The sequence below is a fragment of the Lathyrus oleraceus genome, chromosome 7, assembly GCF_024323335.1.
Source record: "Lathyrus oleraceus cultivar Zhongwan6 chromosome 7, CAAS_Psat_ZW6_1.0, whole genome shotgun sequence".
In the NCBI taxonomy this organism is placed as follows: Eukaryota; Viridiplantae; Streptophyta; class Magnoliopsida; order Fabales; family Fabaceae; genus Lathyrus; species Lathyrus oleraceus.
In genome coordinates this window covers 424292515-424306051 of record NC_066585.1, presented here as the reverse complement: position 1 = coordinate 424306051, position 13537 = coordinate 424292515, and the positions used below count along the sequence as shown (strand labels likewise).

At 37.7% G+C, this 13537-nt stretch overlaps 1 non-coding gene across 1 annotated transcript; it reads left to right on the top strand.

Annotated features, from left to right (window-relative positions):
- The first annotated feature begins 11392 nt into the window (after positions 1-11392).
- On the top strand, positions 11393-11499 carry LOC127109023 (small nucleolar RNA R71). The gene has a single exon (XR_007796512.1). It is a non-coding gene; the product is annotated as a small nucleolar RNA R71 (small nucleolar RNA).
- Positions 11500-13537: the final 2038 nt, after the last annotated feature.

The window sequence follows — 13537 nt, the reverse complement described above, 5'->3', positions numbered from 1 at the left end:
ATAAAGTAAAACAAAATAATATAAAACAAAATGCAATAGTAAAGTAAAACAAAATAAAATAATGGAAAAAAAATAATAATTAATATAATGCATATATATATATATATATATATATATATATATATATATATATATATATATATATATATATATATATATATATATATATATATATATATATATATATATATATATATATATATATGTGTGTGTGTGTGTGTGAAGAGTCAATAATTCACGAGTCTAGAGATCTTAGGAAATAAAACAAGCATAATGTCATAGGAAACGATAAAAATAGGCATGAATAATAAGTACGGAAAAATAGGGAAATTCAAATGGTATTTCTCGGTCCATGATGGCATCAACGCTCGGGATATAGTGGAGTCTCCTCAACTTCGTAGCCTCGAAGCTCCGTGATCTGGCGTCGGAGATCGGCGATCTCATCATGCAGCATATCAGTCTCGGTGTCGTGTGAGGCAACTGCTACCTAGACTTGCAGGGCAACATCAGCAAGCTCCTGGCAAAACTCGGTTATCTCCATGCGAAGCTTAACCAATTCTGACTACATTCTCGGAGTCTGGATATTAGGATTGTTGGTACGGACTTTAATTCTAATCGGTGCAATCTTCGGCGCATCTACAGTCTCTCCCTGCCCTTCTATGGCGTATACCCAGTTGGCCTGATTAATAACACAAGTCATCTGAGGGTCAGGTAAAGTGAAGTAGTGAATGGTCTCACCCTCAATTAACAACCTGTATTGATCCGGATGGAAAGAGGATCTCCTCATCAGACCACGGTCCAGACAGAAATCAACATCCATCAAGGTGTAGCTGCAATAAGGTGTGAGGTGAGATAGTCTCCTATCGAGTCCCGGGGATGAGGCTATGTGAGTTGTAGTGCTTCTATCATGTATGAGATTCGCAGTAGAGCGAGCATTAAGGTATAGGCTCTCGATCAAGAAAGCTCCACAATCTACCGGGCGTGACTGAGTGGTACAGTACATGAAGAAGATCGCTTTAGCACTCACATGTGCATCAGGGTCACTCTTCCCCAGGAAGGTGTGGGCAATGATCATCTGGAAGTATCGGAAAGCAGGGTTGTGAATCTTGTTCGAGATTTGGGTTGAAGGATCAGGAATACCTCCACATGTGATATCGCTCAAAAACTTCTCGACGTCTCGGCTCAGAAAGTAGCTCATGGGGAGCTCGGACGAAGCATCATAGGAAGTCTGGAAACCAAGCAAGTCGCCGAAACACTTGTGGTTGAATGTGCATTATGCCCCAAACAACCTGAAGTTAATGTATCCTGCATCACTCGCATCACCAACATAAGGCTCGTAGACAAGCGAGCTCATGAACTCCAAAGTCAAGTTCCTGAAAGTCACGTGCATATCATCTGTATATTCATCCCACTGTAATTGATTGCATAAGTGCCTGACACTAGGCTCAATGCCTAATGCCTCCATGCAGCTCGAGTCGGGATATCTAGTAGGCAACATCAAGCGTTGTGAAAGCATGGTGTAGCGCTGCTCTTGAATTGGGTCACGAAATATTAGTGGCATAGTGTCAATATTCTCCATTCCTGAAAAGTTAGATTAGAAACAGAGGACATCTGAAATCACAAATATTATAATTGTTAGTCTCCATATAGATATACATATATATAAAACAAATAAAAATATAAATTAAAAAGAGTGAAAGTAAAGGAAAAGAAGTCATGGGTTGCCTCCCATGCAGCGCTTGTTTAACGTCGTTAGCTTGACGATTCGAACTTTATATGTTAGAGGTAGGAACTGGGGGGTCAGTCAGAGTTTGGTCATGACATTCTGTGGGTATGTCACCTCCTTGGTATTGCTTCAATCTTTGTCCATTTACCACAAATGGATTACAAGAGTTGTTTCGGATTTCAACTGCTCCGGATTTCAGGATTTTGGACACCTGAAAGGGGCCTGTCCATCTCGAACGCAGCTTACCTAGAAAAAGACGTAATCTAGAATTGTAGAGAAGAACAGAGTCTCCTATATTAAATTCCTTTTTCACGATCCTCTTGTCGTGCCAAGCTTTGGTTCTCTCCTTGTATATAACGACATTCTCGTAAGCGTTCTGGCGAAGTTCCTCCAATTTGTGAATATCAAGGATTCGCTTCTTGCCAGATGCTAAGTAATCCAAATTTAGGGTCTTGATGGCCCAATATGCCTTGTGCTTGAGTTCAAAAGGTAAGTGGCATGACTTCCCATAGACCAACTGGTACAGTGTAGTTCCAATGGGGGTCTTGTAAGCAGTTTTGTAGGCCCACAATGCTTCTGTTAGATTTTCAGACCAATCTTTTCTAGATATTGATACAATTTTCTCCAAGATCTTCTTAATCTCTCTGTTGGATACTTCCACTTGACCATTAGTCTGGAGGTGATATGGTATTGCTACTCTGTGTTTCACTCCATATTTCCTTAGGAGCTTATTAAATATTCTGGATATAAAATGCGATCCACCATCGCTTATGACAAGTCGTGGGACTCCAAATCTGGGAAAGACATTATTCTTGAACATCATGATGACTACTCTTGTGTCATTGGTGGGTGCGGCTATAGCTTCTATTCACTTGGACACATAGTCAACGGCTACCAAAATGTACTTGTTTCCCAACGAAGATGGAAAGGGTCCCATGAAATCTATACCCCAAACGTCAAATAGTTCTACTTCTTGGATGTTCTTCAAAGACATTTCGTCACGTCTTAAGATGTTTCCAGCGCGCTGGCACCGGTCACATCGGACAATATAAGCATGGACATCACGCCATAATGTCGGCCAATAAAGACCAGCTTGAAGGATCTTAGCGTATGTCTTGGATGTGCTTGAATGTCCACCATAGGGTGAAGAATGACAGTGTTCTATGATGTTTCTGACTTCTTCTTCCGGGACACAACGTCAAAATATGTTGTCAGTTCCTCTTTTGAAAAGGAGTGGTTCATCCCAATAGAAGTGTCTTATATCTTTAAAGAACTTCTTCTTCTTCTGTTGATAGTTGAGGCCAGGTGGTATGATATCAACGGCTAGATAGTTCACAAAATCAGCATACCATGGTACTTTGCTAATTTCTGAAATCGTCCCAAGGTTGTCTTTATCAGGTTCACGGGGAGTGGTATCTATCTTAGCTACTAGTCTGTCATAGGTGAAGTCATCATTTATAGGTAAATGATCTGGCTTTAAATGCTCTAATCTGGAAAGATGGTCAACAACTATGTTTTCTATTCCTTTTTTGTCTCTAATGTCTAAGTCGAATTCTTGTAGCAAAAGGATCCACCTGAGTAATCTAGGTTTTGCATCCTTTTTGCTCAGAAGGTAAGGGATAGCTGCATGGTCTGTGTAAGACCCTAATTTTGACCCTAAGATCCCTCATGGCATCATAACATTGCATTTGCATAGCCTCAAGGATCATAAGCATCTTGGTTCCCTTTGCCTTTGGGTGGGACCTCTTGTGAGTGGTTTGATATCACCAAGCATGCTTGAATTGTATATTATTGCTTTTCTCATTTTTATTAACTCAAAAGCACAAAAAATATGTCACTAACATTTCTTGTTTGTAGCTTGAGCAGTCACAAGTTCAAAAGTTTCTAGGAGATCCTATGTGCAATGATATGGTCAAGAGAAGATGAAAGCAAGCATGTTAATGGTTCCCAAAGCTCTCATCCATCAAATATGCCTCCCAAGTATCTCAATTCATCATTTTGATCAAATCAAGTCAAGGGGTTTGAGGTTTGTTTCCCAAGGAAACCCTAATTCATCTGTTCATCAACTGTGCCTTGCTCATGAAGCAACCTCAACCCATGGTCAAATAAAATAAAGGGAAGTTCTTTAATTCATCATTTCATGCATATTTGAACTTATTTGAGTTTCCTCAATCATCAATTCATCAAGATATGAGTTGTGGACATGAGAAGTTGATCTGTCAGTTCATCTGACTATTTTGAAATACACTGAGACCTAACTTTTTATGTGTAGGTCAAATGGAGATTACCACAAGAGCAAACATGTTCTTAAGGAATATATGAACAACTTTAATGTTCATCAAAATTTGATTTGAAGCTTGGAAGGCCATCCTCCATTCCAAGACATTATAGGTCATTTTGACTGAAACCCTAATTTTGGGTCAACTTACCAAGAACATAACTCATTCATTTTTCATGATTTTGGGATGATACTTAATGCTTGGAAAGCTTATTGTGTCTACTTAAAATGTTATGTTGAGCAAAATTTCAAAATCTCAAAATAAATACATGTGACAATGCAAAACATTATAGGTCACTTTGGGCCAAATGCATTGAAATGTGAAAAAGTCCAACTTCAAGTGCCCATAACTTCTTCATTAAAAATCCAAATGATGCAAAATTTAATTCCAAATTGATTTTATTGAAAATATCTACAACGTTCATGTTGAAGATTTTATCATTTAGAGCTTGCATCATTGAGACAAAAGGGTTTGAATATTGGCCAAATTTGGAAACTTCATATATGCATGTTTTGCACCCTACACTTCAAGGTCAAATTTCACTAATTTCCAAGGCCCAATTGGAGTTTTGATCAACATAGCATTTGTTCCTTATGCAACAAGCTTTCTAACCATTACTCATAAGGTTGCATTTGGAGTTTGGAAGCATCATTTTCGAAGACATGAAGAATTAAGTGCATTTTGTGAAAGTTATTCCAATTGCCATGCATGAGTTGATTACATCAAATGTACACGTCCATTTGCCTTTCACATGAACTCAGCAAGTTGTTTCAGCCTTCATTGGGCCTTCCACATGCTCACACAGGCCCATGCAATTCAAAATCCATTTGCCATGCACACGAGTTAGCTCATGCACTCAGCTCTCTCCATCTATAAATACCATGCCTTGCCTTCACAATTCTTCAACGTAATGGCGCCTAAATCCCTGCTGAATTGAATCCCCACCCATACCAAAGGAACAAACTTCATTTTTCTTCAAAATTTTCAGATCTGAAATTCAGTTGCATTGGTTGAATTTTAAGATCAAAAGTTCCTAAGCCTCTTCACTTTGATCCATTGAAGCTTCTGTTTGCAAAAAGAACCAAAGAGAATGACTCAATTCTTCACAATCCAAAGGTTTTGCTCCACTGAAATTTGCTTCAAATCTCATCATACATTGCTCCATTTGCCTTGATCTTGTGTTGTCTGAAGTCCTCTCTATAGAGGCATCATTATTGTGTGTTTAATTGTTGGAATCGAGCAAGTTCAGTTGAACACCGCCAAAGTTCCATCTCTGATTTCTCTCTTAATATGAATCTAGAGTGGAATTGAGTGGCATAGGAGTGATGTACATCACTCCACCTTTTCGAATGGTGCCTGGATCGTGCATTTTAGTTAACATTTTTTGACCTGCATCTTTTGATCTCCACCGGAACTTGCCGGAGAAGACGGTGGCGCTGGCCACCGTCTGGTCTCCAGATCAGATCTGGACCGTCCCTTTCTTTTGCCAAATCTAATCTCAACAGTCCATTATTATAACTTTTGATTAAGCCGCGTGTGGATGCATTGACTTGGATGTATTGTGGAAACGCGCTGAGGGCCATGTGATGTGCTAGCTCAATTAATGAGCCACCATCCAACGCCTCTCCTTTTTTCTAATTTTCATTTTTCTGATTTCTATTTTCTTTTATTTCTTTTAATTCCATTTTATTTCTAAAATTCGTATCTCTTTTATTATTGGTCCAAAAATTATGGGACCAATTACATTATTTCTCTTTTAATTTCTAGTTTCTAAAAATGATTTTTAATATTTTTTATTTTATCATTTGCTATTTTTTAGTAATTTTCTCTTTTCTGGTCATTTTTAATTCATTTTAAATAGTTTTTGATATTCAAAAAATACAAAAATATTTTCTCAACCTCTTTGAATGATGATAGATCTATGAAAAATATTCTCATCAATTTATTAATTGATTTGAGATTTATTTGAGATTTTAGTTCAATTAGGTTATTTTTATTCATTTTTAATTGATTTAAAATAGTTTCTGACTTTTAAAAATGCTGAAATTTTTTGTCAAATATTGTTTGACCTTGTTGAACTTGGGATAATTCACTTGGACTTTTCAAAGTTGATTTGAAGTGAGTTTGAAGTTTGACCTTCCTTTAATATTTTAATTCAAGTTTTATTTTAAATATTAAAAATGCCAAAAATATTTTGTTTATTTCTTGACTTCCAATCTTCATTTTGCTTCTGTTTTATATTGTTTGACCTTGATCTTCTCTATCTTTGGTCAATACTTGTTGATTGGTACATTCCATTTCATTTAATGCACTTTAATTCTTCATGTATATTCTTCTTCTTCTCCTTCTTCACCTTCTTTTCTTTTTTATCAATGATTTAAAGGTTGATGGTTAGCATTGATTCGGGAGGTTTAATCTTCCTTGATTCAAATCTAATTCATCTTGATCAAATGATCAAGTGAATGGCTTTGCATTAAGGATAAATTGCTTTCTAAATCATGCAAAGGACCTAAATCAATACAAGATCATTTCTCATTTTCTTTTTGGCATGGCAAGTTGTTGGAGTTTGATTCACTAATCAAGACCTCTAACTTGTGTTGTTCCCTACATTATTATTGACCGACCTCAGATAGTTGTGACTTCTACATAAGTCCAATTACGATTGCTTAACATAACGCTAAATTTGCCTTATGGCACACTAACTACTAACACTAACCATTAACAATTAACATTTACTTTTTGCTCTTTACATTTATGCAATTTACTATTCTTGTACATATTATTCATTTGCTTTTCCCCCTTTTCTCATTTGAGCACATGTTTATGTTTATGGAATTTGCCTTTTGCTCACTTGAGCACATAATTGTGTATATACTATTGTGCTTGTGTTTTGCTTTGATTGTTGTGGACCAAATGCAAAGAAATGGACAAATGGACTTAGTTTCTAGGACTTTCCCTATGAAAATTGGAGTAAAAGGACCTTAATGGTGAAGATGGATTAGAAGGACCAAACCTCTAAACTCACTCTTGTCCATTCTTGATTTGCTTCATAAAACTTTTGATGTGTGTGCTCTTGTGCTAGGGAATTCTATGGGAGCTCAAATTGAAGAACCATTGCCATGTTCATCCAAAGTGAAAGATACAAGATACATTGAGGATCTCTTAAGAGGCTTGTTTGATTGTTGCCTGAGCTTACTATTATTTGGCTTGCATATTCCAAAGGATGGGAGCTACTTGGATCATCAATATGATCTCAAGAGAGGAACTCCATTTGTGGTCTTGTTTCTTATCCCTTATCTCTTGTATGATTAGGACTTTAGCCATTCTTCTTCTTCCCTCCACTCTAACCCAAGCCAAAACTTTTGTGCAAACATTTAACACTTCTTTTCAAACATTAGAAACCTAAGCCTTATGCTTTTGATTTTCAAACTATCTTTTCGTTGGTAAATATTTTGAATTGAACTTTTAAATATTTTGAATTGAACTTATTTTGAATTGAACTTTTAAATCAACTTTGACCATATTTTATAAATACATTTCATTGGTAAATATAACCCATTCAAATGTCTTTTTGTGGTTTCAATGGCCACCTTCTTAATCAAAACTTTTTATAAACTTTAGCTATTAGGTTTGAGTTATCCTTGAGGTAGATGTAATAGTCACCTATATCCTTAGTGATGGACAATGAGTCTTCCATGCTTATTATAGGGTTAACCCCTTACTAGCATGTTGAAGCTATCCTCACATGGTGGATTTGTGGTTTTGGGTTGAGTTTTCTCCCTTGGATAACAAAAGACCTTAAGGCTTTTGGACCAATCAATTCACCAAATCATTTTGAGATTTTTACCCTGAACTACGAGGTTTTGATCCTAATCTTTTTTCTAAGATGGTACGTAGGTAATGGGTTTATCCATCCAAACACAAAAATGTAAATAACTTGTATATTCTTTTCTCATCTCTTCAATCATATTTGCACAAATAAATTTTCACAAAATACCAACCTTACAACAAGTATGAAAAAGGCTCCCTAGGAGTACCTAGGATGTTTTGGGTGCTTAAAACCTTCCCATTGCATAACCAACCCCCTTACCCCGATCTCTGACATTTTTACTAGTTTTTGATTCGATAAAACTTTTCGGTTTTTGTTCGCTTTCTAACCATTCCTTTGGATAAATAGAAGTGCGCTGGCGACTCGACTTGTATGGTTTACCTTAGATTTAGTCAATATCTATAATGGTAACGAATACCCCGCTACAGTCTGTATAGACTATAATCTTAGATCCTACAAGATAAGACCTAAATTTATCGATTGCGAAAACTACAGCTACGAGTTCCTTCTCGGTTGTTGTATAATTTAATTGAGCGGCATCTAGGGTTCTACTAGCGTAATATATTACGTGTAGTTTCTTATCTTTTCTTTGCCCTAAAACAGCTCCTATAGAGAAATCGCTAGCATCACACATTATTTCGAAGGGTTTAGTCCAATCTGGGGTTTGTAGAATGGGTGCTGAGATTAATACTTGTTTTAACTGGTTAAAGGCTTTGATGCATTCTTCATCGAAAATGAATTCGATGTCTTTCATCAGAAGGCTGATCAGGGGTTTTGTTATTTTAGAGAAGTCTTTTATGAAGCGTCGATAGAAACCGACGTGTCCAAGGAAACTACGGATTTCTCTAATTATCTTAGGAGGTTTAAGGTTTTCTATAAATTCTATTTTTGCTTTATCGACCTCAATGCCTCTTTCAGATATTATATGTCCTAACACTATGCCTTCTTTGACCATAAAGTGGCATTTCTCCCAGTTTAACACTAGGTTAACTTCTACGCATCTCTCTAGGATTTTCTCAAGGTTAATAAGGCAGTCTTCAAAGTCTAATCCATGCACTGAGAATTCGTCCATAAATACTTCCATGATTCCGTTGAGATAATCTGCGAAGATTGACATCATACAACGTTGGAAAGTAGCTGGCACATTACAGAGTCCAAACGGCATTCGTCTGTAAGCAAACGTTCCGTAGGGACAGGTAAAAGTTGTTTTCTCTTGATCCTCGGGGTGAATGGGTATTTGGAAAAATCCAGAGTATCCATCAAGATAACAAAAGTAAGAGTGTCAAGTAAGACGCTCAAGCATTTGATCTATGAATGGAAGGGGGAAATGGTCTTTCCTCGTTGCCTTATTTAGCTTCCTATAATCTATGCACATACGCCATCCGCCTTCTATGCGTTTAGCGACATGCTCTCCTTTTTCGTTCTGCACAACTGTGATTCCTCCCTTCTTGGGTACCACATGTACAGGGCTTACCCACTTACTATCAGAGATCTGATAGATTATACCAGCTTCCATTAGTTTAAGGACTTCCTTCTTCACCACCTCGCTCATCACAGGGTTGATTCGTCTCTTATGTTCTCTGGAAGGTTTTGAGTCCTCCTCTAGTGATATCTTGTGCATACACACGGATGGGCTAATACCTTTTAAATCAGAGATGTTGTACCCTAAGGCAGAGGGGTATCTTCTTAAAACGTTCAAGAGTCGATTCGTCTCGTCTTGGTTTAAGATGGCACTAACTATTACTGGGCGGTTCATTTCTTCATCCAAAAACTCATATCTTAGGTTCTTGGGTAGTTCCTTAAGTTCTTGGGCTGGTTTTTGAGAATTAGGTGAAGGGTCTGGAGTAAGATCCAAACATTCGTGAGGTTCCATTTCCTCTAACTCTTCATCCTTTTCATTCGGGTTAGAAAATGGTTCGATCTTAGTTTCTCCCTGATCAAATTCTCTTATGCACTCATCTATGATATCGATCGCATAACATGCGTCTCCTAGAATTGGTGCCATCAGAAATTTCGAAAGAATGAACTTGATCTTTTCGTCCCCTACTTCGAAGGTTAATTTCCCTCTTTTGACATCTATTATAGCTCCTACTATTTATAAGAATGGTCTACCTAGAAGGATAGGGATATCTTCGTCTTCTTTTATATCCATGACCACAAAGTCTGTTGGGATATAAAGTTGACCGATCCTAACTGGGATCTTCTAAAATGCCTACAGGATACTTAACAGACCTATCGACTAATTGTAGGGACATGTTAGTTGGTTGCAATTCTCCTAAGTTTAATCTCTTACATACAGCTAAGGGAATTAAACTTACACTAGCGCCTAAGTCTAGGAAAGCTTTGTCGATCACATGATTTCCTAAAATGCAAGGTATAGAAAAACCGCCAGGGTCTTTCTCCTTCTTAGGAAGTTTATCCTCAGAAATAAAGTTGCATTCCAAGGGTTTTGGATCGTCGAGCCTACGCTTGTTAGTTAGGATGTCTTTGAGAAATTTGGTGTAAGACGGAATTTGGGTGATAGCTTCGGTAAAAGGAATCTCTACATGAAGCTTTTCTATCACTTTTATAAATTTTTGATATTGGTTGTTGAGTTTGGTTTGTTTAAGTCTTTGCGGATATGGGATTGGTGGTTTATACGGGGGTGGTGGTTTGTAAGTTTTATCCTTGGCTTCACCTTCTTGGTTGGTTTATTTCTCGGATTCCTCTGGTTCCTCTTCTTGGTTGTTAGAAGTTTTGGACTCGCTTATTGCTGGGTTCTGAGGCCCTTCGTAAGCGGTCCCACTTCGTAACGAGATAGCGTTAGCATGCCCTCGAGGGTTTGGTTGAGGTTGTCCAGGAAATTGGCTTCCAGGTGTAGTTTGTGGGGCTTGGTTTTGTGCTACCTGTGAGATCTAGGTTTCAAGCATCTTGTTATGAGTGATTATCTGATCAACCTTGGTTCCTAATTGTGTTATAAGTTCGTTTACGTGAATATTTTGGTTTAGGAATTCTTTATTTTGCTGAGTCTAGCCCGATATAAAGCTTTCCATGATCTTCTCAAGGTTAGACTTCTGGGGCACAACTTGCATAAGTTGATTTGGTTTTTGGGCTTGATAACCTTGCGGTCTCTGGGGTGCATTATTTTGGATAGGGTTCTGATTTCTATAAGAGAAATTTGGATGATTCTTCCATCCAGGGTTGTAAGTGTTTAAAAATGGGATACCTTGGGTGTAATTCACTTGGTCGGTATTTAGTTCGTTTAAAAGGTTACACTCCGCCGATTCGTGTCCTTTAGATCCACAAAGTTCGCACTCTGTGTGGACTACTGCTACGGTGTTAGTGTTTGTTGACATATGTTCGATCCTAAGGGATAAAGCGTCCATTTTCGCATGCATCATGTCTAGAGAGCTTACCTCATGTATTCCACCTTGGGTCTCCTTTTTCTCTATTGATGCTCGTTCAGTTCCCCATTAATAATGGTTTTGGGCCATATCCTCAATTAGGTCACAAGCTTCTGGATAAGGTTTGTTCATCAGCGCGCCACATGCGGCAGCGTCGATGCTCAGCCATTGTTCTAGGCCATGGTGTGGGCAGACTCTTAATAGCTCTTTATATCTCTCCCAAGCTTCAAACAGCAATTCTCCTTGGTTTTGAGAAAATCTAGTTATTTGGTTCCAAAGAACAACAGTCTTACTAGGGGGAAATATCTAGCAAGGAATACTCTCCTAAGGTCTTCCCAGGTAGTTATTGAATTAGCTGGAAGTGAATCTAGCCATGAACGTGCTATATCCCTGACGGAGAAAGGAAATAATCTTAAACGGATCGCATCAGGTGAAGCGCCGTTAGATTTAAAGGTGTCGGCTAGTTGGATAAAAACTTTTAAATGTTGATTCGGGTTCTCAGTAGCGAGACCCGCGTATTGGTTATGTTGTACTAATTGCAACAAAGACGATTTTAGTTCAAAATTGTTAGCAGGTATAAGGGGGTTTACTATACTCGAACTAGGTTCATCATCAGAGGGTTGGGAGAATTCCTTAAGAGGTCTCCTATCGCGATTCTCGGCCATAGCTTTCTTAATTTGGATGAGTAAGAGACGTGTACGAGTATAACGTTCGGGTTCCGCTAAAGGATCTACTAAATTTCCGGTACTACAGGTTTTTCGCATTTACTGGCTAATAATGTCTTAGTCTATACGGTGTAACAACAAGGTACGAAATTTGACGAAGTTGGTCCCCGACAACGGCACCAAAAACTTGATCGCTGTGATTCGCAAGTGCACGAATAACGTCAAAGTAATATAAAAGAATATCGATCCCACAGAGACCAATCATCAATCTATCGAATACTATCGTTACGGTGTTTATCTAAGGTGGTATAAAAGAGATATTGGGTTTACAAAATAACGGTAAATAATAAATGCAGGTCAAGACAGGTTGAATGTAATTCATGTCAGTTAAGTTATGTTTCAATTGTCTAAATAGAACTACTTATGAGGCAATATTTTCTATTCTTGAAAAGAATTCATTTAACAGGAACTGTCGCTTTCGCGTATTCAGAACCAAGTTTACCCTTAAATTAAGGTCTTTTATTGTCACTTATAAAAGGTGCGCAGAACGCTAAAGTAGTAAACCTATTTTTAATAAATGAGACTCGTAAACTCAGTTGAAAAGTGATTTTGATTTGGAAAGTTTACCCAAGGATTTTACTGATTTTAAACCTATCAATGCGTCCGAAAACAGTTTCAAAAATAGTTTTTCCTTAAAGTGATAAAGATTCCTAGTTACTAAGCCAGGGTGCTTTCGCACTCCTTGAATAATTAAAACTAACCAAGTTTGTTTTAGAAAACTCAAGTTAAAAATCAAAACAGCCTTTAAAGTATTTCTACAGATTTCAATATGTGAAACATTACTTTAACCGCGATTCTTACATTCTAACCTTTAAAAGATTTATCCAAACATGGTAACACAAACGAACACAACGGTGTTAATCATGATGAAAAGTTTGTTTTAGAATGTGAGGCGTAGAAAGCGAGTAAAGTGCGTAAAATAAGTAAAGTAAAGCGAGTGCAGAAAATAAATAAAGTAAAAGTGATGCGGGAAATAAATAAAATAAAAGTGATGCGGGAAATAAATAAATAAAGCGAGTGCGGGAAATAAATAAAGTAAAAGCGATGCGGGAAATAAATAAAATAAAAGCGATGCGGGAAATAAATAAAATAAAAGCGATGCGGGATATAAATAAAATAAAAGCGATGCGGGAAATAAATAAATAAAGCGATAAATAAGAACCTGCTCCAAACGGAGGCTTTGATTCTGGTACAAAAATAAACCTCCGACTCCTGAAGCTAAAGATGAAAGCAACTCGAAGTGACCCAACTCAATCTCACAAAGGTGCAATAACCCCCCGATGTGACGGATTATCGCTATTACAAATGTTAACTATATGCTTAGTGTTGTAAAACTAAGTTGGATGATAGAAAACGAAATGCAATGAGCTATTTTTAGAGATTCTCAGCAGTTTGTAAAGACCATGGTGCCCTCCAACTTCTCCTTAGTGGGCTTTAGTGGGAACGTGATTTCCAAAGGTGGCGCCCACCGACCCTTCATGGCCCCCGCCATGTGTGTAAATGGGGTGAATCATGGGAACGTGGAGGTTACCCCCTAGTTGAGGGCTGATGACTCATGGTTTCCCCTATAACGGCCGCCATGTGCAACGCCATGT